This window comes from Mirounga angustirostris, unplaced genomic scaffold (assembly GCF_029215605.1).
Source record: "Mirounga angustirostris isolate CCGP_5_RB_7025 unplaced genomic scaffold, mMirAng1.0.hap1 SCAF_4, whole genome shotgun sequence".
NCBI lineage: Eukaryota > Metazoa > Chordata > Mammalia > Carnivora > Phocidae > Mirounga > Mirounga angustirostris.
This window is the reverse complement of record NW_026991712.1, coordinates 111,580,251-111,607,535: the sequence shown is the minus strand read 5'-3', so window position 1 is coordinate 111,607,535 and position 27,285 is coordinate 111,580,251. Positions and strand designations below refer to the sequence as shown.

At 46.7% G+C, this 27,285-nt stretch overlaps 1 long non-coding RNA gene and 1 pseudogene across 3 annotated transcripts in view; one reads left to right on the top strand and one right to left on the bottom strand.

Moving 5' to 3' along the window:
- The first annotated feature begins 1,791 nt into the window (after window positions 1–1,791).
- LOC123859367 (uncharacterized) overlaps window positions 1,792–27,285 on the top strand; it is a 107,456-nt gene continuing 81,962 nt past the window's right edge. The window contains exons 1-3 of one of the 3 annotated variants that reach the window (XR_010410825.1): window positions 1,792–1,975; window positions 14,400–14,749; window positions 17,176–17,301. This is a non-coding gene — a long non-coding RNA (uncharacterized LOC123859367). Of the gene's footprint in view, window positions 2,034–7,091; window positions 7,221–14,399; window positions 14,750–17,175; window positions 17,302–27,285 lie in introns of those variants that run through there. The other 2 variants (XR_010410826.1, XR_010410828.1) reach the window with 2 other exon arrangements.
- Window positions 22,046–26,378, bottom strand: LOC123860308 (KATNB1-like protein 1; annotated as a pseudogene).

Here is a 27,285-nt window from a genome sequence, read left to right as displayed (position 1 = left end):
ACTAGCCTCCCTCCTCCTCCCCTTCCGTTTGGTGTTTCCTTTTCCAAGAACACAGGGGTGCTACCTGTATGAGTTGGCCAGGCTGCTCTGCAGCCAGAGAATCTGGGGGCTGGCTAGGTCCCAGCAACACCACACCCAGGTCTGCGCACCCTCTCCATTTCTCCGCGTGGCTCGGGAAGGAGAGGTGAGCTTGCTTGACGTGACTCAGGCCAAGGAAGTGAAAAGCCCAGACACAGTGGTTCGTCAGTTTCTCCCCTGGTCTTAACCCATGCTTACTAACTCGGCAGCATGCATAGACTCTGAGACCTCAAGGCAGTAACTGGGAGTCTCTGGGGACCAGCTGTCTGAGACCTGGGTGGGGGGGGGGGGTGAATATCACTTGATTTCATTTCAAGTGTCTGCAGCTTTTTTTCTCTTCTTTTCCCTTCTTTCACTTTTTAGGCCCTCTTTCAGTAGGGTTCTAAGAAACAGCACTCCTCCAGCTTAGTCCCAAGCTCAGCTCTCACCAGGATTTTTCAACATCTTCCTGGTTCCCTGCCCTCCAATCATGTGCAATAAATAAATGCCATGACCAAATATTATCACCTCGTGGGAGCAGTGCCCAGCGTGGGCTTTGTGGACACAGCTTGTAAAGGAGCCCTGCACATCCTGTTCACTGTTAGAGGGACAGGGCATTGTGCAGGGGATGGCTTGATTTCCTGCCCCGGAGGGCAGGGCCCCCCCCTCCACGCTTCTCCCCTGCAGACTGCCTCCTGGTTCTTACCCAAGGAAGGAGTCCCAAGTCAGCTCATGAGCCCTGCAGTGAAAGTTGACTCCTCCAGTGCTAGAGAAAAATGGGATGGCACGATGCCTAAACTGTTGTTCTTTAAGGGCTTCAGATGGTTAGAAAGTCAAAGAGCCCTTCTCTCTCCTTGGGTGGGGAGGTCTTTGAAGAGCTCCTTTCAAATGAACTTGCCTGGGGTGAGCTCTGCCTAGTTTAGCATTTACTGAGAACCTACGAAGTGCCACCCTGTGCCGGGCACCATAGAAAGAAGGATGAGTGCGCCACAGTTGTGTCCCCAGGGGACCCAAACCCTGTGGTTGCTGACGTAATTACTAACCCAAGATGGTGGGAAGAGCCCACGCCATGAGGGTCTGCTTTTGTCCTGGATTTAAGCTTGACGGAATCCCAAAGGAGGCCCTGTCTCTTTGATTCTCACTCTTTCTTACACTGCTCACCCACTGTGGGTTTAAGTGGGCTGATAAGGGAAGGAAACACATTCGGACTGCATTGAATGAGCAGCTTACCCTGCTCTCCTTCCCACTGGGGACGTCTGGGAGATGGGATGGAGTTTGCTTGGCCTTGTCCCTGCCACACACGGGGCCAGAGGCTGGGACATGCACCTGCCAATTCCCTCCGACACTGGTGGAGGGCAGGAACTCCCAGCAAGCCTGGTCTGGCCTGCCTGGGGACCGAGGACCTTGCTGCGGACAGAGAAATCCCTCAGGCAGAGTCACAGAGTGCGCAGGCCTGTGGAAGGGGGAGCACGGGTGGGCGTGGGTAAGGCAGCCCCGTGGCTGCCTCCTCCACCCAGGCCCAGGCCTGGAGACGCGGCAGGGAGATGGAGGCCCGACATTCCAAGGACCAGAGGAAACCCAGCAGGCTGCGTGGGAATGGCACAATGAATACCCAACCCCAGGGAGAGGAATGCAGCCCCATTGGTGTTGGCCTCTCAGCCTCTCCCTGGCAAGGGCAGGGAGTGGGGGAGAGGGCAGGGGTGTTGCTTTGTACAGCTCTCTCTTTATGAACACGTAAGTGCTCAGGGAAATGGGCTTGGATGAGCCTCGCACGGATGTAATGACGTTTCCTCGGTGCGTCCGTGGCCCGAGTACAAGCTCAGAGCACCACCCGTGTAATTCGTACACCAACTTAGCACACAGCTGTAGTGGGGGGCTGGGCAGGAATGTCGGTGTGGCTCCTGCTTCTCATCAGCATGTAAGTGTTCTCTGAGACCGGGGCTCTCTTGGACCTTCTGGAAGCTGCGCATAGATATGTATGTATGAGTATCGGGGTGGGTCCAGTGTTCCTGCCCGTCTGTCGGGGAAGTTTCTGTGACTGAGAAATGTATCTGCGGGATGGCCAATTTGGCTCTGTCTGGGAACAGTGGCGAGTCTTCCTGCCCGGCTCAGGCCACCCCGACTCAGCAGGGGCTTGCAACACCCTGGCCCCGCACCAGGGGGCTAACCTTGGCCCAAGTTCACTCGGGAAGTCACTCTGCCTGCTTCCAGGTGCCAAGGAGCTTATTCGTATTTATGAGCTGCTTATTAGCACTGAAAGAAATCAGCCCAAACCCTGGCGGGAAGGGAGGGCGGGGGAGGGTGGCTGTTTTCTCCTCAGTGCCCAGCTTTTTTTTTTTTTTTTAAAGATTTTATTTATTTGACAGAGAGAGACACAGTGAGAGAAGGAACACAAGCAGGGGGAGTGGGAGAGGGAGAAGCAGGCTTCCCGCCGAGCAGGGAGCCCGATGCGGGGCTCGATCCTAGGACCCCGGGATCATGACCTGAGCCGAAGGCAGACGCTTAACGACTGAGCCACCCAGGCGCCCCAGTGCCCAGCTTTTGTTCGTCTACCCAGTTGGGTGCTTGGCCAGCTGCTGTCCTTCCCGCCGACTCTGTGGTGCCACATGCCGTGGCCCGTGGCTGGCAGGCAGCTCCCCCACCCCCCACCACCCCAGGTTCTGAATGTGGACAAGGGAACATGCAGGCGTAAAGCCCCTTCATCCTCACGCGGAGTGTAGATTGAGACCACCAGGTGTCTTTTCAACTGTTTTCAATTGCATCACACCTGAGTGTTTTCATCAGGAGCACTTAGAGGGCAAAGGAAGGGTGAATCTTCCCTTGTTGACCAAGCGCTCAGTCTGGGGCTGGGCCACCACTCCCGGAGCAGGTGGAGGAGCCCAGGGACCTTTCTGAGGTGAGCCTCCTCCAGCTCAGGGATCATGAGCCATTACTTCCAGCCTGACCTACTGAGCCTGTGATGTTCCTCCTTGCTCTTCTTCTTCAGGCCAACATAGCCTCTTGGGTTGAGAAGGCAGCAGCCGCCAGCCAGAAGAAAAAAATGGTCCTTCTCTAAAGATCCTGCCTGAGAGGAAAGCAGTCAGCGTTAGATCCCAAATTCTGTATCAGATCAAGGGGACCGCACCCAGCAGAGCCGAAGCTTTTTTTCCTCCTCTGCTGGGAATTCAGGCCTCTCTGGTGCTGCTTGGGCTGCCTGATAGCGGTTTATTTTTAAGGGGGTATAGGACCCTTCTGGAGAACTCGTTCCAGGGAGACAGCTGGGCACGGTGAGCCACGCTGAGCAGAGCGTCAGGTGTGAGGCCAGGCATGATTCTGACTTCAGCCTGAGTCTGTCCTCAGCCAGGCTCCCTGGGCCACAGGGAGAAGGGCTGGGAGGAAAACACAGATAGAGAATCACATGTTTTTTTAAAAAAAATTCCAGCTCTGTCCCACCACTCCCTGAGTGACTTTGGGTGAGCTACCTAAGCCCTTCCAGGCCAGCTCCCTCTCTCACAGAGCCCTCCGTGTGTGGTTCCTAGCTCAGAGGGTTGCTATGAGGTCATGTGAGTTAATGTTTGTAAACCGCTTAGAATATTGTAAGAGCAAAGCATTGGTTAGATGACAGCAGAACGTCTCTAAGACTTCAGGGCATGAGTAGCACGACTCTGGGACCCTTTATCGGTGCGTGAGGAGGGGAAAGAAGCGCTTTCCCACCCCTCTGCGCCGACCACTCGTGTCTCCTGCGGGTCAGGGAGCTGCGCTCAGAACAGTGACTGCACCGTCCAGGTGCACCTGCCCGAGCGAGCCCTGCTACTGAGAGGTGGTTCCTGGGAGAAAGCCTTGTAGGAGCAGGTGAGAGGGTACAAGTGGGTACACATCACTGCTGATGTGGCCTCATCCACACCAGGTAACTGGTGAGGCCTGAGGAGCTGGCTCACGGAATCCCTAGTGTGACTCCACCCAGAGCCAGAATCAGTCTCTCAGCAGCTCGAAGCTCAGAGAATGGGAAGGGCTCTTTCCTCAGGGGTGCCTCAGGCTCATAGGCTTAGCTTCTCTCCACCCCAGATACCAAGTTATTATATTTAGTAAAACTTTTCGGTTCTTTTCTATTTCCACTTCTGTGGGGCTGAAATTTAACTTTTGAAATTTCCCACTTCTGTGGGAACTGCATTGCAGATCCTCTGTCTTAACAGGGTGGTGCTTGTTAAAACTGATCAAGGAGATTTCTAGAAAAGGCATCACCAAAAGGTGGGATTTTTGAAGGGCAGCTGGAATGGGAAGTTACATGGGAAAATGGAGGCCCATGCCATACTGGACAAGAGTGTTAGGAGCCCCTCATTCTAAAGAAGGGCCTCACTCCAGCTCAGGGATCATGAGCCATTCACTCCTTGCTTTAGAAGAGGCTTCAGGCTGGCCCTGCCGACTCCCTGCAACCTTCACCTCTGCTCCGTTCCGCAATATAAGCAGAGACCTGGGGAAGAGAAAGACAAGTTCTCACCAGGGCAGTGTTCACAGGGGAAGGTTACTTCCTCCCCAAAGTGAGGTGGGGGATGATTGCCAACATGTATCTTGGGGGTTTTAGAGATAAAGGAAGTTTCCAAAGGAATTTTTATATGTTAGGGTAGACTTACAGGATCCTGGGCGGGGGGGGGGGGGGGGGGGGGGGCGGGTTCGGGCTAGGATTGCCTTTTGCCCTTAGCAAAGTATTAACATTGAGGCAGTTGAGTGCCTGTTTCAATGACTTGTCAGTGGGCTCTAGGTAGTAAGGAAATTTAATAATTTTTCTTCTCTTTTGTTTCCCACATCACCCTGCACTCCCCCTGCCCCCCCGCAGGGGTAAGGGGCCCTGAACCCCCGGGCTGCCACTTTCGGGCACTCACGGCTCTGCCACCAGACTTATTCTTTCCCCTGATAAGCATCTTCTGCTGCAGATGCCCAAATGTCAAAGTCCCAGGCAGCTTTAACCAGTTTCTGGTGCCCGAGATGCTGCTGACTTTGGGGACAAGGAAGGTGGTGAATGCCACCACCAGTGTTCCTGAGCATCGAGGCTCACCGTTCTCAGAGCGCGGGATCTTTTGGTTAAAAGCTGCATTTGTATAGGTACCACAGCCTGTGGAGGGGGAGAGAGCTGGAGCCAACTGCCGGGAGGGTTGGAGGTGGGAGGGCTCTGCAGAGACTGGGGCGCCAGCACCCTTAACTGTGCTGGCAGGGATGGGAAAGCATGCAGAAGTCTTGCAACATTTCTGTCTCGTCCCCCACCTCTCGGCTTGGGATGCACCAGCAGCTCCTGTCCAGCCTCTAGACACCGAAATGGGAATGCCTGCCAGGTGTCCTGGGACGTAGAGAGAGGTCTGAAAAGGAGGGTGCAGCTTCACTTCTTCACACTTGCATCAGTCAGTCAGGTGCTTGCTCTCATTAGCCGGCCCCCACGGCTTAGGTAGGCCCTGGGGCAGGGGCAGGCACAAGTCCAGCAAAGCCCCTTGGACAGCAGAATGTTTCCACTAGTGCTCTCTTTCCATCCCATGCCATCACTGGGCACTTTGAGAACAGCAAACCCTCCTTCAGACCATCCTCGGGGAAGGCGTCCTGGCAGCTGAGGCCTCCATTAGTGAGCCCCTCCCCCTGGGCACTGCCCCTCACCCCAGCTCTTGGGCACAATGACTCTCATTGTCTTCCTTCTCTTATGCAATAAGGCTTAACAGCTTGTTGGAAAGGACACGATGGCCCGTTAAGTCAAAAAAATCAAGCCCTTAGAACATAAAAATGTATTTACCCTCTTGGAGAGTGAAAAGGGCCCAGTTCTCTCTTAGAAACATGAAACCACTGGGACCTTGACACAGATCTTTTTTAGGAGCATTCATTCCTTTAAGATGAGGTCACTGTTCCCCAAGAATGGACCAAAGGTTTTACTTCAGAAACACCAAAATCCACAAATCCGCTCTCCAAACGCATTTTCTAGAATGAGCATTATTACTCTCATAATGGAAAAAATCATCACCCCTACTGAGACTCTGGCAAGTCTGTGACCGCATTTATCACGATAAGCTGGCAACTCAGTTTTGCCTTTTCAAAAGGTAGTTTTGGAGGTATTTTTGGAGATCCAGTGTTTGACAAAGAATATGCTGAGAAATAGCATCTGTTTTTCCGGGTTGATTAGGAGGATATTCATTGCCTTACCTTATTTTCCTTTACCTTGACCTAATTCATGGCATTATGATGTGTTTTGTGTATCCTTGTACACCATTTCCAGTGTGTGGAAGGAGGAAGGTACTTTCTTTAATAATTTTTTTATGAGAGACAGAGCATGGAGGGTGGAGGGGCAGAGGGGAGAGGGAAAGAGAGAATTTTAAGCAGGTTCTTATGCCCAGCCCGAAGCTTGTCGCGGGGCTCAATCTCACGGCTCTGAGATCATGATCTGAACCGAAATCAAGAGTCAGACACCCAGGCACCCTGAAGGAGGAAAGTATTGTAGCTGATGTTGTTAGTGTCCCACCCAAATTCCCTGGACCGCAGGTCCTGCCAACTACCAATTGCCCAAATCTGCATTTGTGCCCAAGGGTTCTTTCTCCCCTCTCCCAATTCAGATCTGGGGAAGGATGCATAACTTATGTGTCCGTGGGCAGCAGAGATACTGAGAAATTAACATATGCCCAGCATGCATTCAACCAGGGAGTCCAGATTTAGTAGCCTATACATTTCCCAGCCACCTGGCCCTTGGGAGCTCAGGGACTTTTTCCAGACGTGTTTACACCTTTCCCGAGAGTTCCCCTTCAGGCTGAAGCTTTAGTGGCTCACTGTGGGAGCTGTTTTCTTGGCTTCCTTTCTTCCCTGGATCCCTTCCCACTCCCCTCTAAGGATTGCCTGCAATTCCCCCAAAACTATTTCCACTTGAATCTTTGTCTCAGGATTTGCTTCTGGGAGAACCAAAACTAAAAGAGGTACAAATAAACAAAAATGAATAGAAACCAGTAGAATGCCTGATACATTATAAGTATTCAAATAAACGTTTGTTACATTACAGAGACAGCCATACAAAGTGTATTCTCAATGTTTAGCCCAGAATGGAGCGCGCAGTAGACACTCAACAAAAGCTTGGAGCAGGGGAAAACAGCCAAGTCAAGCATAGCTAGGGAATCACCCAGTGGGGATATCCGAGAGAGGCTGAGGAATCATCGGCTGAGTGGGTAAGACAGACCTTGAAAATCCATAGATTTAGAGTTCTGTGGGTATGATGTTGCCACAGTGGTGGTGGGGAGCCTTCTAGGTGCTGAGAGTGGGGGCTAGCCTGGGATTTTCAGTTAGCCTCGCTCATTTTCCTATTGAATTTCCCACAAGATTTATTTTAAACAGCTTTATTGAGATATAATTTATACATCCTAATTTTCACCACTTTCAGAGTTGTACAACTATTACTACTATTTAATTCCAGAATATTTCCATCACCAACCCCCCCCCCAAAAAAAAACTGTACCCATTAGCAGTCAGCCCATTGTTGCTCCCTCTAGCCCCTGGCAAACACTGTTCTATTTTCTGTTTCTGTGGATTTGACTATTCAGGACATTTCATATAAATGGAATCATGTAATAATGTGGTCTTTGGGAATGTGTTCTTTCACTTGGCATAATGTGTTCAAGGGTCATCTATTGTTGTAACACGAATCAGCACTTCATTCCTTTTGATGGGCAAATAGTATTCCATTGCATGGATATACCATCTTTTGTTTATCCATTCCTTAGTTGATGGGTATTGGGCTATCTCCACCTCCTGGCTATTATGAATAATACTGTTATGAGCATTCATGTACAAGCTTTTGTGCATTCAAATGTTTTCATATATGTATGTACACACACACACACACCCACACCACTCTCGGAGTAGATATGCTACATCGTGTTGTAACTCTATGTTGAACTTTTTGAGCACTTTTTTACATACCTACCAGCAATGAAGGAGGGTTCCAGTATTTCCTCAACCTCACTATTCTTGTTAGTACCTTTTATTTTTATAGCCATCCTAATGTGTATGAAGTGACATCTTATTATAGTTTTGATTTATATTTCTTTAATGACTAATGATGTTGAACATATTTTCATGTGCTTATTAAACATTTGTATATCTTGTTATGAGAAATGTCTATTCAAATCCTTTATCTTTTTTTTTAAAAGATTTTATTTATTTATTTAATTGACAGAGAGACACACAGTGAGAGAGGGAACACAAGCAGGGGGAGAGGGAGAGGGAGAAGCAGGCTTCTGGCCGAGCAGGGAGCCCGATGCGGGGCTCGATCCCAGGACCCTGGGATCATGACCTGAGCTGAAGGCAGTTGTTTAACCAACTGAGCCACCCAGGCGCCCCTCCTTTATCATTTTTAAGTTGTGTGTTTTTGTGTTTTTTTTATATAGTTTAATATATTTTAATAGCAAACTTACAGGACAGAAGACAGACAACATTAAAAACATGTACTTGCATGTAGGACAACTCAGAAAAGTATAGTGAACATGTTCTTTGTCTTTTTATTCTTGACTTGTTAAATGCTCTTTCTATATTCTGGATATTGGACCTCTATCAGAAATATAATTGGCAAATATTTTCTCCCATTCTGGGGCTTGTCTTTTTACTTTCTTCATTAGTGTCTTTCGAAGTACAGAAGTTTTCAATTTTGATGAAATCCAACCTTTCTATTTTTTGCCTTTGGTTGCTTATGCTCTTGGTGGCCCGTGTAAGAAACTGTTGCCCAATTCAAGGTCATGAAGATTTACACCTCTATTTTCTTCTAAGAGTTCCCCGTCGTTAGTTCTTGTATTTAGGTCTTTGGTCCATTTGAGTTAATTTTGATACATGGTGTGAGCTACGAGTCCAACTTCATTCTTTTGTATGTGGATATCCACTTGTCCCAGAACCATTTGTTAAAGACTATTCTTTACCTCATCAAATTGTCTTAGCACCCTTGTCAAAATCAATTGACCATAAATGTAAGAATTTCTTTCTACACTCGCAATCCTACTCTCCTGATCTATATATCTATCCTTATTCCAGTGTTGATGACTATACTTTGCAATTTGGGGAAATCAGAGAGTATAAGCCTTCTAACCTGGTTCTTTTTCAAGATTGTTTTAGCTATTCTGGGTCTCTTGCGTTTCCATATACATTTTAATATCAGTTTGTCAATTTCTGTAAAAAAGCCAGCCAGGATGTTGATAGGGATTGTGTGTGATCTGTGGATCAATTTAGAGAGTGTGGCAATCTTAACAATATTAAGTCATTCAGTCTACAAACACAGGCTATCTTTCCATGTATTTAGGTTTTCAGTTTTCTTCAACAATGCTTTTTTAATTTTTAGTGTACCAGTATTGCACTTCTTTTGTTAAATTTGTTCCTAAATATTTTATTCTGTTTGATGCTATTGCAAATGAAATTCTTAATTTCATTTTTGATTTTTCATCGTTAGTGTATAGAACTGCAGTTTTAGGGTCCCACAAAATTTTAAAGTCTGCATTTTTCGCTTCAAGATCAAGATTTGCCATTTCCAAGGAATATTTTGTCCATCTTAAGGCACGGGGTTCTTTGAGACCTGCCACAGAGCGCCACAAGCTGGCTACTGTCCTTGAGAAATTAGTGGTGTCGGGAAGTAAAGCATGTGACTTACTTAGTCCAGAGAAGGCAGGTTTACAGAGTCATGGACTTTAAAAAATGAGAAGTCCTTGAGCATAGAATACAGAACTGGGGGTGCTACAAATAGGTTACAAAGTGAAATATTAAACTCAAAAAGCTGGTAGTATAATGGGGGCAGGAGAAATGGATGTTCAGAAAAAACACGTTAAGAAGCCTCCCAGGGAAAACAGGTATGCAGGCTAGCACCGATTTTGGACATTGACGACGAAATTCAGAGCTGGAAGGGATTGTGGGATCATCTGGGCTGCTCCTCTGAATTTACAGATGAGAATACTACGTCTAGAAAGGGAAGTGGTATGATGTGCCACACAGGAGAAAAAGCAAAGGGTTTGTAAACAAATGCCTGAGTCATCACTAGCAGGAGACTTTGGGAGATGGCCCTTAGCTGCCGGCAGCCTCAGCTCTTCATCTGTAAAAGGAGAAAAATGTTGTCTGCCTTATAGGGTGGTCATAAGGAATCAGTGATTCAGTGAGTCACCGGTCTTTCCTGGCACCATGTGCCAGGCACTGTGCTTGGGGCTTGGGATGGAGTGGGAACCAAAAGAGTCACAGTGCATGACCATAAGAAGAGTGGATTTAGGGCAAAGCTTAAAAGGCCGGGCTCTACGCTGTGTTTCTTTGGATCATTGTAAGTTCCAGTTAAATTTCCCAAGGGCAGGGCCCTATTGCGTTTATTTCTAAATCTTGAGTGCCTGGCACATGCCTGGCACTTTTGAGATGCTCAACAAGTTTGTTGAACTAAACAAACTTTCTTTTCTTACCCCAAGACAAAGGAGCACTTTAGATACTGAAGGGGAGGACAGGGTTTGCCCGGCAAGAACAGAGCATTTCAGGAGGAGGGGATGACCAGCGGGGAGCTTGGTGGGAGACCAGGAGCTGGGGGCCAAAGGGAAAGGCACATCATCAGTCGAACTAGGGCTTATTGTATTTTATTTTATTTTATTTTTAAAAGAAAGGTATCTCATGATAAATTAAAAACAAAAGAAACTTTCTGGTCCCTTTTCCCTTCTAGTGACTTCTACAGGTGAATGTATTTTCTCATCAAATACATCAGTTATTCTTAGCCATGTAAGCTAAGTTTTAAAAGAAGTAAATGCAGTGTGTGTCAGCATCACTCTGAGGAAAAAAAGGAAAGCGGTTCTGTGCATCCTATCCCAAGTTTGAGCCCACCCAAACTGGGATAATAAGAAATCTGAGGGCAACATGATGGCAGAGAGAAGGGAATAGCATCAGGCTCTGGATCAGGAGTCCAAGCTCCTGTGAATCAGTGTAGATTTCTGCAAGGCGAGGACCCCTCATTCTTGCTGGGTCCAAGATAGCTTGAGGTGAGCAGTCCCGCTGGGAGGAGGCAGAGGGAGTAGGAGACAGGCTGGGACCCCGGAGGGGTGGGGGGGAAGCAATTCTCAGGGGAGCATCTAGATTGTTGGACTCTAGGTCTGGCTCGGCTTCTCCCTGGCAGTATGACCTTGATAGAGTCACCTCAATTCTCTGAATATCAGTTGCCTCATTTGTAACATGAGAAGTTGGGACTAGGTCAGACATAGCAAATACCCAAGAGGCACGCCCCCCTATTGTATCTCGTTTTACCCTCCCTCGATGTGATTTTTTTTTTTTTTTAAGATTTTATTTGTTTATTTGAGAGCGCAAAAGAGAGCACAAGCAGGGGGAGCAGCAGAGGGAGAGGGAGAAGCAGACTCCTCACTGAGCAGGGAGCCCAACATGGGGCTCGATCCCAGGACCCTGAGATCATGACCTGAGCCGAAGGCAGATGCTTAAACCGACTGAACCAGCCAGGCGCCCCATGATGTGATTCTAAATCCTTTTCTGTGTAGACTTGTCCAGGCTTCCTACTAAAGTTGTCATGAGGCAGAAAACTGATGATTCCATACAGTCAAGAAATAGCCTGAGGTGGCTCAGTGTAAATGCCAGCTGTAGGATTATTTATGCAGAGTGCTCTCAGCAGCGATCACACAGGGCCTAACAGCTGCTAAAGGAAGGGAACTACCTCTTGAACTTGGTCAAAGATGGTGCCTGGAGGTGGAGATTGAGTAGTAGGGCAGACACGTAGAAAGACTTTTGAAGGTTTTTTTTTTTTTTTTTTCCCCCTGGAGTATAAACTCCCAGTTCTGTGCTAGCATTCATTCCATTCCATGCCAGAATTGTTAGGGTGGAGCTGCTAGGAAATTAGCCGCTGTTAGTCTGGATGAGTTTAGATAGGAATGCGTCCTTCATACAATGTAAACAGGGAAGGACTTTGAAGTGCACAAAACTGGTCTCTGTCTAGTGCTATTTAAGGAAGCACAGCGCAGGGCTTTTTTACTCAGAGCCAAGGTGGAGGATCTTTCCCAAGGTGATCTAATTCCCAGGGTCAGGGGTGTGCAGCGCTGCCCAGAGTCTCCTTCCATCTGCCTGCCTTGACATGGCTCTCCCTCACTGTGGCAGCCTGACTTCTGCCCCTGAGCCTGGCTGCTGGGCGTTGGCTGACCTGGAAGGAAGGTGATGCCTCTTTAGAAATGAGCCCAGGAAAGCTAACCCACCCCCAAAGAATTCAGCTTTTAGAACTGAGAATTGGAGCCCTTAGGAACACCCCCACCCATCTCCAGCCTCACCTCACCCCACCACTCGTCATCCTCCTCCTCTGCTTTGTTTCTCTCCAGAGCACTCAGCACCAGTTCACCTCCAATGTGTTGGGGTTTTTTTAAGATTTTTTTATTTGAGAGAGAGAGTGAGTGCATGAGCCAGACTGGGTGGGGGGGGGGAGCCGAGAGAGAAGCAGACTCCCAGATGAGCAGAGAGCCCGACATGGGGTTCGATCCCAGAACTCTGGGATGATGACCTGAGCCGAAGGCAGACGCTTAACCAACTGAACCATCCAGGCGCCCCTCCAATGTGTTTCAGTGATTGATTTGTTCAGAGTCTCTCTCTCTCTCCTTTCTAGCTAGCATGAAAGCTCCATGAGGGCATGGATTTTTGTCTGTTTTGTTCATAGCTGTTTCTCTGGTACCTAGAACAGTCTCTGGAACATAATAGGCACCAACAAGTATTTATTAAATGATCAAATCCATTTCTCTCTTTGATATTCTGTTCATCCAAAACCTGGATTTGTTTCATCTCAGACAACTTCTGCTGAATAACTTCTGAATGTCTGGAATTATTCCTGGGGTTGGGGTCTGGCATCTAGGAGGGGGTTTGAAAAGGAAATGAAAGAAAATTCCTGCTGAGAATTAGAGAAAAAGACAACATAACGCCAGTGTCCTTCTTGGATGACTTCTTACTAGGCCAGGTGCTCACACCTCACTGTTTATTTGTGCCTCAAATCAGCCTTCCCAAGTAAGTAAACTTAGCTCAGTTTTCCAGAGGAAGAGATGGAGGTTCATAGAAAGTCAGCAATTTGCCCGAAACCACATGGCTACGAAGTGCTGAAGCCCAGGTCTTTACAAAATATCCAAGTGCCACCTTCAGCATCTGGCCACCGGCCCTCCTTCCTCCTCTTTAACTGTCTGTCCAGCTACCTGCTTTCCAGAGGGGCAAAGCTGTTCTACCTACCAGGGTCTGACAAAAGTCCCATTAGGGAATAGACTATCGTGTAAATGATTGCAAACTTGCGTGTTTGTTTAATCTGACTTGGTTTGAGATTTCTACTACTCTGAGCTCTAAAAAGCTGAGTGATTCATTGTGATACTTACTCGTAGGATGAGAGAATGTGTATGGAAGAAGAGAGAGACATTCAGGTTTGGAATCAGATTTCCCAACTAAGGTGGGTGGGACTTCTCAGTAGGATTGCTGCTGGATCAGCAGGCTCATTTTTAGGGAATTCCTGGTTCGCACTATAAGTGAAGATCAAATTTGTTTCCAATCAAGTTTAGGCTAAGAGATTTTTGGTGATGTAATCCTTCTTCCAGGCCACCAGAAAGTCAGCCCTCTAATCCCCAAACAACAGGCTGGGAACACAAAGTATCTTGTGATTGAGCAACTGAGGACTTCAAATAAACCTCTCAGCAGTCTGGACACATCTTGTGTGTGAGCTAGCTGGCCTGAGATCTTTCTGAAGGAAGAAATCCTGGTCCTAAGAAAGTACCATTTATCTGTGTATATTATAGGATCGCTGGATGTTCAGGACAGTGGTGTTGGCCTGCCTAGCATAGCTGGGTGAGAGGAGTCAGGGGGTTTCACTGCAAATAAATATCCTCCAAGCAAGTACTTAAATAATAATATTTTCTTCTAATAGAGTTTCCCTTAGATCTTATTCATACTAGTTTTTTTTCCCCTTTACTCGTTTAGTTTGTGAAATAATTTTAAATTTTCAAAGTTAATTTCCTTTGCTAGGCTCTCAGGCAAAAACCACATCTGTTTTTAGAAATGGCCTCGATGTTTGCTCACACCCTGATGAAACATGCTCCCCCTTAGATCTGATGGGAAGGTCAACAGCATGTTCTAAATACAGCCATGTCCCGGCATCCCAGCCTGGGGACCCAAAACCCTGCAGGCCAGAAACTGACAGATGAAGAGATATCCCACGTCATTAGGAAAATGTGAATCAGGGCCACAGCGAGGTATCACTTCATGCACACTCGGGTGGCTAGAATAACAACACAGAATAACAAGTGTCCGTGAGGGTGTGGACAAGGTGAAACTCTGAAACATTGTCAGTGGGGGTGTAACACTGAATGAATGTGGGACTTTCTTTGTAGGTAACACGAAGAATTGCAAAGTGACCAGCGTGCATCTCAAATTTAACACAGCTGGATAGGAACTCTTCATTTCTTGGGGAAACCTGCCCCTCTTCCAGTGTACCCTGTCTCTTGTCCACGGAATGACATCCATCTAGTTGCTCAAGCCAAAACCCAGGAGTCATCGAAGACTTCTCTCTGCCTTCATTTGGTCCATCGGCAAGGTCTTCAAATACACTTGTGCCCTCTCCCGCTTGCACTGCTCCTGTCCTAGTCCAGCCCCCGCTGGGTCCTCATCCACCCTCTACCATCCACACCCTCCAAGCCAGTCTCTCTGCTCCTTACGGTCCATGCTACGCTCAACAGTGAGGGTAAGTCACATCCCTGCACTGCCCCACTGAGACTCTGTGGTGACTTCCCAATGCACTGAAAATAAAACCCAAAGGTCTTGCCATGCTGGCAAGACTCAACATGAGCGGCCCCCTCCCCCTCCCTGGCTTTGGCCTCTGTACCGCTGCCCGCTCACTGTGTCCCAGGCACACCAGCCAGCCTACTTTCTGTCACCCGACAACCCGAGCTCATTCCCATCTCAGGCCTTTGCACTGGCTGCTCCCTCTGCCTGGAATGCTCTTCCTCTAGAACCCTGCATGGCTCCTTCTCTCTACTTTGGTTCAGTTCACATAGCATGTCCTCAGTGAAGCCACAGCTCCTGTCCTGAGTTACCCTCTCTTTATCTGTTCTAGTTCCCTTATAGCACCTGATACAATCTGAAACCATCTTGTGTGTTTATTTACATGTCAAGTACTGTCCTTGTTCTCAACTGTAACACAAGCTTCAGGAGGCCAGAAAATTTGGTCATCCCCAGCTCCTAATGCTTGACATGTAATCGGCTCTGAGTAAACATTTCTTACACGAATGACAGGACGTCAGGGCTACAACACTGGTTTCAACTAAGTTTGTTTTGTTCTGAGTAGAATGTAAGGAGGTTTATAGAACTAAAAATAATACAATGTGTTGAATACCAGCCTAAAAAAAATGAGGGTAGGACACTTAGGTGAACTCTTAGCTTTGCAGTACCCCAGGGCTCTGTCCTTGGGGCACCTCCTCTCTACCCACACTCACCCGTGCTCTCCCCCTCCAGTGTCATGGCTCCAAGCACCCCCACTTTGCTAACACCCAGCCCGGATATCTGCCTGAAACTCCAGCTCACTCATCCTCACTTGGTGTCTAGCCAGCCCCTCCAACTTAGCATGTCCAAATCCACTATGCCCCTATTCCACTACCATATTCAAGGGTTGACTATACACCGACAATATGCCCCTTTCTCACCTGCCCCACTACCAGGGGACTCAGGCCCCATCAGCTCTGAACTCCTACAGTTATCTCCTAACTGGCCTCCTGGGTCTGCCTTTGTCTCCTCTGTCTGCCCTCAGCTCATTAGCTAGAGTGACCCTTGGGAATTAGTCAATCCTCCACTGTGAACCCTCGGATGCTTTTCATCTTATGTGGCGCAGGGTCCAAGAGCATCAGAGCCCGACCAGGCCTGCCGCGGTTCTTCTGCAGGGTCCCACCTCGCTCCTCACTCACTGCTCTCCAGCCACAACAGCCCCCTTGCTGTTTCTTCAACATGCCCAGCACACTCCTGCCTCAGGAATTTTGAACTTACTGTTCCCTCTGTCTGGAATGTTCTTCCCCCGGATCCACACAGCACACTCCCTCACCTCCTCAGGCTTTGCTCAAATGGTATCTTCTCAGAACATTTTTCTCAGATCTCCACTCTATTTAAAATTCACCTCTCCCACCATCTCCCCTTCCCTGATTTATTTCCTACTTCTTTACCATACTAATATTATACTACCTATATGCATATATAATATATATAATATTACATATATGTGTATGTATAGATAATTCTTTTTTTTTTAAGATTTTATTTATTTGAGAGAGAGAGAATGAGAGACAGAGAGCACGAGAGGGAGGAGGGTTAGAGGGAGAAGCAGACTCCCTGCCGAGCAGGGAGCCCGATGCGGGACTCGATCCTGGGACTCCAGGATCATGACTTGAGCCGAAGGCAGTCGCTTAACCAACTGAGCCACCCAGGTGCCCTAGATAATTCTTTATAATACATATATAATATTGCACGAGCATATATGTAATATTACCTATATACATGGGCATGTATAGGTAATTACATATGTAATACATAGACAATATTACCAATATCCATTTGTAATTTGTTCACCAGGTCTCCCTCCACTAGAATGTAAGTTTCCTTATGGGAACTTCTGTCTGTTTTGTTCAGGGTAGGATCTAGAAGAGTGCTTGGTGTGTGGTAGGCACTCAAAAGCTTTTGTTGAACTTATTCATGTTGATGAAGCCAGGAATGAGGGAAGAACATAAAACCCATGCTGTGAGGTCTTTACCCTAGTTAATACTGGCCCACCAACTTGCCTCTCAGCTTTCCAACATTCAGTAACACATATGAAAACAGTTCAGTTACATGAGTCAGAGCGCCTGTCTATCAGATCAAACCATTCAGGAAAATCATAACTCTTCCTGATACTGGGACTGGAGAGAAATTTCTCCCATGAGCCTTTCTGAAGAGGTTGTATATTGTGAGCAATTTCCTCCACCAGAGCATTTAGAGAACTACAGCAAGGCTCATGATATTTCTCATTACATTCTCTGATGTGGTTGATGCCTTATGTCAGAGCCTAATTAAGTAAAAACAATTGCACAGAGGGTCAGAACAATGTGGTCCAGAGTCACAGCTTTTTATTAACCTTGATTGTTCCAGGAACAAACCTTCAGTACCCAGGAACAGACATGCTTCATGGCTCTTGGGACAGCTTCTCTCAATCAAGCTTTCATTGAACACTAAATGGCAGAGAGTTCAAGCATGCATCTGCTGAGAAATTTGCAGGTAATCTATGAGACAAGGCTTTCCTGGAGTATTATGGAGGTTGTACCAATATAAGCTTTGGAGGTGCCATCATGGTCCATGTAAATAGCACATCTTGGAGCCATGCAGTGCACAACCTGCACAACTGTACGAGGCATTCCTGTTTATGAGGTTGGATAAGTGTAGAGTCATAGGCTTTAACCAGTAGCCAAAGCAGATATATTTGTAAAAGTATAAAAAGTACATATATTTATAAAAGTTCCAGTGCCAAAAAAGAACACTTACTATAGAACTAGGCTAAAAGAGGCAGCCATGGGTAGGACCAAGATGCATTAGAAATAACTTAAAGTTGGATCTAACACAGGGAATGGCCACACGTATGTTTGTCTGAAAACTTTTAAAGCAGGTAAACTATGTCCTTCCCCACATGCCAGCTATAAAACATCTCAGTAGAACTTCCACTCATCTGCTCACTTGGGAGTGTGGTTTGGCCTTCAGTGCACAAACTGTGAAATAAACATTGAGGTAGATGACTGAATTCCATTGCTCTCTGGGATTGCTAGCCATAAGCCACTCAGATCAGAGCAGTTACCCAAACTTATGACTATGGTAAGTTTTCCCACTAAAAAATTTGATTCTCTAAAATTTACAGTAATTCAGATATTCACTCCACTGAGCATCCCAGTCAGCTCTTCCACCCAAGGGTTCCTAATTTGCACATTACAGGAAAATTGGTATTTCCCTGTGTCTGTGTGTAAGAAGCACATTTCTTGAATTTTTGTGATGAGTCAAGGACTTTCATGAGAATGAATTTTACACATTCTCCCTCCCCCTAAAGATACACAGATTTTGTCTTTCATTTATTGGAGGATATGAAGAAATTACACGGTAATTAAGCTAAAAAATATGTAAGACAGTGATGACTAAGCAAACACCTCAGCTTTCATAATCGTGGCTGGCTCATGGCTCCAGGAATGCAATCACTGGGGCGGGGAGGGGGTAGGGAGGGGGTTGGTTATCAAACCCTCCTGGAGAGCCTACCATGTGCCAAGCACTAAGCTAAGCACTTTCCTGAAGCTGAGTTGAGATCGGGGTAGATATGACCCTTGACCACAGTGGCCCCCAGTCTGGTGGTGCAAAGTTACCTGGCGCTGTGAGGCAGTGCCTGCCGAGCCCCCTGGGAGGAGCTGAGCTACATGATCCCTGTGGATGGGGGGGGGGCTGTTCCAAGGGAGGTGGGCTCTGAGTTGGTCTTGAAGAAGAACAGGATGTGGAAAGTTGGGGTCTCATGGAGGAGAGGGGCTCACCAACCTCCTACCTCTGACTACTTATGACCTCTGTTAGTAAGAGGGAAGTTAAGCTTGGGCAAGTTAAGGCCACTGTATTTGTGGGTCTCTCTGCTATGGCAGCTTCAGTTCTAGCCTAACTGATGCACCTGTGGGGTTGTTCTTTGGCTTCCCTCTTCCTAACACATCCAGCCCAATATGACTCAGCAAGAAGGTAGGAAGGGAGCCAGTGACAAGAAGAGGATCCTTGTGATGAGCCAGGCATGATCCTAAGCAAGCAAACAAACAAACAAAAAGCTGTAACTTCCCATGGACTCTGCCAGGTGGGGTGTATCACTCACTTCTGGAGATAAAGATCTAGAGGTGCAAAGATTTTCCAAGATCACACACAGCTAGTAAGCAGCAAAGACCAAGAACCCACATAGATCTGACTCTTCCTGTGACTCACATGTAATCGAATGTAGACAGGGAGAGCCTCAGAGCACTGTTATCAGGTGTCCCTGGGTCTGTTTTCACTCCAGGAGGGCAAGAGGTAGAATCCCTGATGTTCTAGTGAATTCACACAGGAGCAGGTGACCTGGAGAACGTAGGGGCAGCATTCTTTGAGGACTAGAAAGGCACTTGAAATTTTCCAGTCTAACCACCCCATTTTACAGATGAGAAAACTGATGATTGGAGGGGTTAAGGGGTTTGTCCAAAGCTAAATAATGCCTAGATAGTTCCTGGCTCTATTCAGCACAGCATGCTGTGCACCTTCCGTCCATGGCCTTCATGGACAAAAGGCAAAGTAGGGTGTGGGTTTTCTTGTAGACCTTCCTCTTGTGTCTCTGGGTTCAAGAAGCAGATAATGAGGGAGGCTACTCTATGTTGATGAAGAAGCCAAGGACACAAATGTGGTTCAGGTACTGACCCTTGACCATGTATGTTTATTTAAGCTATCTCTTTAACCACCAGTGGAAAACTTTGTCCTCATCAAAGAGAGTCCAGGCCCAGCCAGCAAGCAGAGAGGGATTCAGGGGGAAGGGGCAGGGGTGCAAGTGAGCACAGGAGGGAGGAGAGCCCCTGGGAAAATCTGATATACATAATAGGGAGGCCATCACTGCAAGCACTTTGGGACCCTGAGGATTGCAGCCAAGCTAGTTTGCATGTTGCAGCTCAGCACTGCCTTCCAGAAAAGGTATTTCAGTGATGGAATAAGAGCTTTTGTATCTCTTTAGGAGGCTCACTACGTTCCCTCAAGGCTCCTGACCTGAGGAAGCTGAGTCAGGAGCTGGCCCATTTGTTAGATAAATGTAGAGATTTATTGGTTTCTCGAGACTTTAACTAGTTCTGTATGGGCGTATTTCCCTTCCCTTAAATGGATCATTAGGAAATATTGGACACAAATCAGGAATTCAATCTCTAAATAAATACATTTCTACCCACACAGATAACTTGACTCATTCTAATACAAGCAACTTCTAATAAATAAAAGATTTTCTTAACCTCAGAGACTGACTTCTCACTGGAACCTAGGTGAGGATCGAGAGGGGTCTTTTAAGAGTCCCTGCCTGGGCTGCTGGGTGCTGGTAAAAAGCACCACATACACGAAAGTTTTTTATCCTCTGTGTTTTCATTCGCTGGTCACTTGGGATGACATCTGTGGATCATATTATTATTCCCACCTGATAGATAGGCAACTGAGGCCCCAAGAGACAAAGCACTGGCCCAAGTTCACACGCCGAGAAACCATCCCCTTCCAGTGCCTTTTCCCATTTTCCCACAGCACCTGTTTTCTTGGCACATAAGTGAAATGCCACAGATTGAAAGAGAGGGGATGAGCCGCCAGGGACCCTTTGTTCATTCATTTAAACAGTTTGTACTGAGTGCCAAGTGTGTGTCAGGCAGCTTCCTAGGTGCTGGGGATCCAGCAGTTAATAAAGCAGAGAAGACGCCCACTGCTCGCTATTCGGCTCCTTTGATTCCTGTCCCTTTCTGGCTGGTCACACCTGACAGGTACGTAGAGCTTACCGGTTTACAACGTGCTTTCCCGTGTGTGGTCTCCTGGGCCCCTTGGCCGGCCTCAGAAAGGCTAGGTGCGGTGCCCACGGGCCCGCGGTAGAGTGGCGGGCGCTTTCCTGCTGAGTTTTCCTGACAGTGTCCTCTCCAGAGGCCCCGAGGCTCCCTGGCACTTTCTCCACAACCAGCCCAGGGGCAGCCAGGAAGGAACCCTCAGAGCTGTTCTGCGACCACTCCCAGCCCCCAGGCCCTACACAATCTAGTGGGGTTCCTGAGAGCCAAGTGCCGGGGAAGACAGTCTCCCCAACACCTGGTTAGTTCAAAACTGTCAAAGCCAAAGAATGTGACCCCAGGCAGAGAAAAGATACAGGTATTGGTGCCCTTCCCCTGTGACCTGCATGGGCTGGGCAAGGGTACGCAGGGGACAGAGATGGGGGCGATGCAGTGTTAGGCTGGGGCCTGGGCACGTTCAAGATTCATACTTATTTGCTCTAAAAGCATCTTTGGCCCTCCTGCTGGCAGGGAGCTCTCAGGGAGGCAGGGTCCCTCTGGACCAGGGTGCGCTCAGCCTGTAGGAGGCAGGAAGTGGGGAGTGAGTGCCCATCTTACCCAAGGGAAGGTAAGCAGCTTGTGGCTGAGATGTTCTGATGAGATGGGGTGCTGTTGGATCCTGGTCCATCCATGAGAGCTGTGTGACCTTGGACAAGGTACTTAACCCCCTGAGCCTTGGAATCTTCTAGATCTAGAGAACAGGGACACTAATACCCATCCCAGCCCTGTTGTAAGTAAGTAAGCTCTCTGTTTTAAGTTTTTCATTGTTTTCCAAGTACACTTTTCTCTTTTTCAATTAAGTTTTTTCCTGATCATGTAGAAAATTTGATGATAGCTATTTTGGAAAACACAGAAAAACATAAAAAAGAGAATAAAAATTGCCTAAGTTCCCAACACTCAGAAAGAATTACCGTTAACATGTTGACATCCTGGTAGACTTTAACATAACACACACAGTCACACAGACAGACACACACACACACACATATATGTCCTATCATTTTGTGATTGGGAATATATTCGTTCTTTTCTCTTTTCACTTAACATATTTTGAGCATTTTTTCACATCATTAAAAATTCCTAAAAACATTTTCAAAAGTTTCAAAATAATAGATTTTTTCAATCATTAATATTGTATAGAAATCTGTTTTTAATTATTTCATATTTTTCTGTTCATCTCCAATTTTGCAGATGGATTGATCAAAACACATGAACTTTTTTTTAAAGAAAAGCTTAGTAAGTTTACTTGAAGGAAGCTTAAATAATACAGGACTGAAAATATTAGAAATCTATATACAATAAAAATGGAATATAAATTAACCGACTTCACAGACATTTCCAGTTAAGCATCATCATCATACAAATGTATTCATTTTTTTCTTTTCTATAGGGACAACACATACATACATGACATCATAATTCTTGCAAAACAAAACAAACCAGACGCTAAAAATATTCTCAACTTTTAAAAATTGTATGAACTAAGTTTCAACAACAACATTTGACCTAAATATAAACCCTTAGTTTAATTTCATGATTTATCGTGCCAGAAGCATGGCTGGTTTTAATTTTTTAAAACAGATATTGGTATCATAACATATTGGCTTACTAATAACGAAGGTATTTTGCATTCACAGTATCCGTGTGGACAAAAAAATTTTAATATTATTTGCTATGACCTTTTTAAACTTTCAAAGTCTTCTCAACGTGAGCAAATCTCTGCACACATTTCGGTGCCTTCTTCTGAAGCACAATCTTGACGACTGGTCTTTGTGGTTCCTAGTAACACATCCTGTCTTACTCTTTTTCACACAGTATAAATTATATCCTTATGCAATATGCAGTATTGTATTAAGACCCAGTAATTCTTCAAGAATGTTACCAAATAACTATATGAATCAATCTCAAATGCTGCAAAAGTAACAATCTTCATAGGGCACTTTTCCTCGTGGAATCTGAAGCTATTCCTTTTGGATATTTTTCCACTTCGATGTGAAAAAGATTGTTGCGATTTCATTAGTGGTTTCTTGATGTGTTTTTTTTACAAGAAAAACAATGGTTTTGGTTTCTTTCATAGATCAAAATTTTCATTTGAGACATGTTTCTGGAAGTCTCAGAGTCCGGGGATGTTTCAAATAACAAATAGGAAGTGTCTGAATGCAGCTGTAATAAGTAAGCACTTTGCATCCTCAGCGACATTACCAGTATATCGTGAAACCAAAAGTAAAATGATTTTCCTATTCCCACAATCTACTTAATTCTTGTTTTAAAATCTGAATATTTCTATTTTTTTTAAAGATTTTATTTATTTATTTGAGAGAGAATGAGAGAGAGAGAGCACATGAGAGGGGGGAGGGTCAGAGGACGAAGCAGACTCCCCGCCGAGCAGGGAGACCCATGCGGGACTCGATCCAGGGACTCCAGGATCATGACCTGAGCCGAAGGCAGTCGCCCAACCGACTGAGCCACCCAGGCGCCCTAAAATCTGAATATTTCTATTTATAATTTCTGTTTGGGATGATGATTCTAACTACCACCTTTATGATGTTTGAAGCCCCATGAAACCAATTATCACGTATTTTTCTAATTTGCTTCTAAGTAGTGACTTTACTAGAGGCACCAAGTCCACCCAGTAGTCCAGTGAGATGTATTTTCTTTCCCGAAAGTTCTTGGTGAGCACAGGAAGGCTCTTATCATCACCAAATAAGCTACAAGTTCACCTGTATTTCTCATTCTTTGGAAAGTCAAAGCTACATTCAGTCTCAAATTCCGGCTAAGTTTGGGCCATTGTCTCACAGTTCTGAGAAACCTCAGGGGAAAACGCCCGCTATTATATTTTGATGATGGGCTTTCTGCCCACGAATTAATGAAATCTGTTGGATTCTCATGGGGTAATTGTTCAGGCAGGTGGCCGACACAAGCCAGTTCCTTTTCTCTGCCTTGTCCCAGACCCCACTTCTAGGAAACTGTTTTCTGTGACAAGGATTTGGAAAAGGATGAACTTTTATTTTTCTGCCATAGATCACCCATGTAGTTTATCTGGGCATTGTGTTGCTTGTCCTAACTGGTCTATTTATGTAAGCAGCCAACCATTTTGGAAATCTCTTAAATTTCATCATGTTCTTATTAGAGAGATTAGACATTGTTTTTTGGTTTTATTGTTTTTTTTTGTAACATCGATGGAGTGATCCTCAGTATTACTACAAAAGTTCCGTTTTTTAACATTATGGGCTCCGATGCCATAATTTCTTAAATACTGGCTCCCCAACCCAGCCCTGGAGCTGATGAACGGCGCCCTGCAGCCTAGAGCAACGCCTCACTCCCGGCCAGGTCCCACTTCAGGGCAGCAAGCTGCAGGCAGGGACAGGCATGGGCTACGCTGGCCCTGCCCCACTCGGCTGCCCCCCCCCCCCCGCCCCGCCCTTCTCAGGTCATAAATATCTGAGGGAAGGGGAAGAGCTAAAGCAGATGACTTTTTCAAGGCAATACTGCCAACTTCCTGCTCATAAAAGTTGCACCAATTTACCTTTTACCAACAGCGGCTAAAAGGAAAGATATGAGAACCTGTGTGACTTCCTCATGCCTCTTATTCTTATTTGCTGTTAGAGCGATTGACAGTAAAACCCATAAAAGACAAGAAGGTTGTAAAAGATGTCAGAGAGCCACAAAGGGTACAAAGAAAATGACAGCAGGAAATTGATACATTAAAAGCTTTAAAAAGTCCCCAGGGATAGAAGAAAGGTAGATGGGGACAGGCACGGATGGAGGTGTTCATTCCTGAGCTACACAAAGCCTCCCTGGGCAGGATGGCGCCTCGACTTCCCTTGCCCTGATGTCTGAGTACAGTGCTGGGCGCTCAGCAGGGCTCGCTCACATGGGTCTGGGGGAGAATCTAAAAGTGGATTTAAAAGTGGCCGCCCACAAGAGGAAGGGACAGGGGACAGTGGAATGGGGGGCCTGGTCAGCTCCAGGCATAACTAGGAACAAGTGTCAGGTGGAAGAGACCTAAATGCCTTCAGATAAGCAGCTCTCAACAACCTTGGGCTCATTCTCAACAAAGAATAGAAAGGAGGGCATCATCCAGGCTTTTTTGGGTCATGGAACCTAATCAACTTTCCATCAAGTCATCAACAAGCTTCTCCCCAGCACCCATTTAATACCTAGCCCTTGGGCTGGGCCCTGCAGGGTTGCAGATGAGGTGCAAGCTGTATCTGCTTAGGAGGGGCCTGTGGTCTTGGCGGGGGGGCCAGAGCAGTGGGCCCAGGAAAGCACCACGATCCACACAGGACGGTGGAATGTCAGACTGTGCCCAGGGTGCGAGATGGTGCAGTGGAACCCTGAGAACAGCCCCAGCTCCAGCACTTTCAACCAGGCCCACTTTTGCAGCTGGCTCTCTAGCTGCAAAAGTGGATCTTCAGGTTCACCTGTCCCTGGCAGGGAGGGGCTGGGGACGCATCCAAGTATGTCTCCTGAGAGTTCTTAGGATCAGACAAAAACCCCAAACCCAGCTCTGCTGCAAGGGTCTGTCAACATCCTCATAATTGGATATGTGAAGTGCTGACATATTTACCCTGCTTATTCACCGCCCCATCCCTCGGAGGAAAACTGATTTCAGGCACTTGAGGACAGAGAAATAGCAGTGACCTTTCTGCAGGACTGATGATAACTCACTCCTTATAAGGAGCAGACAAGAGCCCCACACTCATGGCTCAGGAATGTGTGTCTCCAGGCGTGTTCCTTCTAAACTTACCTGGCAGTGGGCCTCCACACCTGACCCCAGCATTTCCAGGACAGCAAAATGGAGTGGGCTCCTCTTCTCCCTCAGCCAAGAGAGTATTGATTGCTGCAGATAATCCTAACAGTAAAGTTTCCCAAACAGCACTGTAATTGGATTAAATTCGACCAATGACCCGTTAAAAGGAAAAAAAAAATGTTTTCTATTATTTGAGAAACAAACAGCTATATAAACTCCTGCCTTGTAGTGAATCATTATATAACCCCAACTTTAAAAAAAAAAAGGTCAAAATTCACAGTGACCCGAAGCCAAACGTCCCTCCAGGAGCTAACAGCAATAAGTCTGCAGTAATTTTAGCTATTCTTTACTTTCCCCTGTATCAGACACTTCACTTATGATCTGTTTGTTCCTATAGTAACCCAGTAATCATGCCCATTTTACAGATAAGGCTATTGAAGTTCAAGGAGAGGTTAAGTCACTTGCCTGAGTTCACCTGGCTAGCAAGTGGAAACAGAGATTCGAGCCCAAGTATTTCTGACTCCAAAGCCAGCAACGTTCTTTCAGTGAGACCCACAAACCCCTGCATGACTCTCCTACTGCCCACGATGAGCAGGGTCCCTTCTGGGCTGTGCAGGGTGAAAAATGAAGATGGCCCCTCAGACTTGTCCTATTCCTCATGAGGACTTCCAGATTTTCAAGGATAAAAGAATGTTGGACTTAAACCATTTTTCCTTCCAATCTTGGGTTGCTTGGAAAAACATGGAACCAGAAAGACAAATCGCTGAGTGTTCTCTCTGCTCAACATTGGAGGAGCCCAGCCAGCGGGGCAGCCTGAGGTCTTCTTATGAAAGGCTTTATGGCTGAACTGCCCTGTCCCTATCCTCTGGCTGCCACTACCACCCATCCAGGCTGTGTGCTTCTGGCCCCTGGAGCTAGTCAGTTGAGGAGTCAGACATACCCCCATATTCCATGCACTTGCCCAGACATTCCGACACCTCGACCCATTCTTCATTCAAACACACATTCATCATTCATGCAAACAAATATTTTGTACTCATTATATGTGCAAGGCACAGTCCTAAGGTCCTGGGGTGGGTGGGTGGGTAAGACAGAGATGGTCACTGCCCTCTGGGAGCTGACATTCAGGAATGAGGAATAAATAACCAACTAGTTAATTGCTTGACTATAATAATATAAGTCCTGCCAGGATTGCTGAGTTGTTAGGAGAGTGCAGAATTGGGGCAGGGATAGAGGTCCAGCTAGGACTGAAGGATCAAGGAAAGTCTCCCCAGGAAGAAGATAAGATGGCTGGATGCACAGAAAGAGGGGTCAGTGGTACAGTGTGAGGCCAGAGGGGTAAGCAAGGTCTGATCCTGAGGGCCCTTCATAGGTCTGGACTTTATCTTTGAAATGATGAGACTCCTTTGTAGGGTTTAGGTGGTGACTGATATGTGTGTATAAATCAAGGAAGAAAAGAATGATGTGTATGCCAACAAATTCTAGATCTTTTGGCTTTTGGTCCCTCTGAAACAGTAAATTTGTAGTAACTTAAAGGCTGTCCCTCAGAGGGGGGCATAGTAAATGATTGTTCTTGACAATGGTGATTTAAGCTCAGGAAGTGAAAGTGGTCCACCACCCCTGCCAGCAATCTCTTCCCTGCCTAGCGGAATGCTCTTCCCTGCCTAGCCAAACTCAGAGGTGGGCCCCTTGAGGGCCATTCAGAGAGGTGGATTTGGGGGCAGGGGGTAGGGGGAGAGGTAAGGCAAAGAGTAGAGTGGTGCTGGGATCTGGCCCCTTGGTCAGGATTGTCTTTTCCTGGGGCCCATCGAGGGACCTCCAGTCAGCATTCTCAGAGTCTGAACTGACATGTCTCTACTGAAGACTGAAGCCTTTGGTTCTTGAGCCTTTTTCCATGGAAACAATGAAGGCCTTGCC